This window comes from Limulus polyphemus, unplaced genomic scaffold (assembly GCF_000517525.1).
Source record: "Limulus polyphemus unplaced genomic scaffold, Limulus_polyphemus-2.1.2 Scaffold4800, whole genome shotgun sequence".
Classification (NCBI taxonomy): domain Eukaryota; kingdom Metazoa; phylum Arthropoda; class Merostomata; order Xiphosura; family Limulidae; genus Limulus; species Limulus polyphemus.
The window spans coordinates 35,168-35,882 of record NW_013670410.1 but is presented as its reverse complement, the minus strand read 5'-3'; positions in this window follow the sequence as shown (position 1 = coordinate 35,882).

Here is a 715-nt window from a genome sequence, read left to right as displayed (position 1 = left end):
TGAAGACCAATGAATACTCGGGTTGGACTACTTATTACCAAGGAAGTGTGTAATTAATGTTGATAAAATGACGTTTGGGAACAACAAAAGCCAAGATCCGGGAACTATTAAAAGAGAGGTTGAACTAATTAGGTGCCATCAAGCTGAAGTCAAAGTGACTGAAGAAGTTGATGATGGTGAAGTGGAACCAGGTATAGATATTAAAGCAGAGCAGGAGAAAGATCAAGATTTGAAGCCAATAACTGATTTTATAAAAGCAAGTATTTTGCACCCTGCTTGGGAGAAGGTGTCTTGCTTAAGCCCTGTGACAAAGAACTATTGGGCACAATGGGACCATTAGAAGCTTGAAGATGGTATTCTTCTCCGGAGATGGGAAACTGCAGATGGGAAAGTGACGACCTGGCAAACGGTTATACCGAGAAAGTTACGGGAAGTTGTGTTGCGTCAATCCCATGATAATTTAACGAGAGGACATCTTGGAATTAAGAAAACATTGAGTCACCTACAACAAAGATTTTACTGGATAGGTATGAGGCGAGATGTGGAAGAATGGTGCAGGACATGCAGTACATGTAGTGCTAAAAGGGGACCCAAGTGTAAGGGATGCCCACCTTATGAAGAGTTGCCTGAAAATGTATCAGAATTTGTGGAAGTGTTATCGGAAAGGATGGATGATATTCACCATCAAGTGCGTTCAAACTTGAAGACGTCTGCT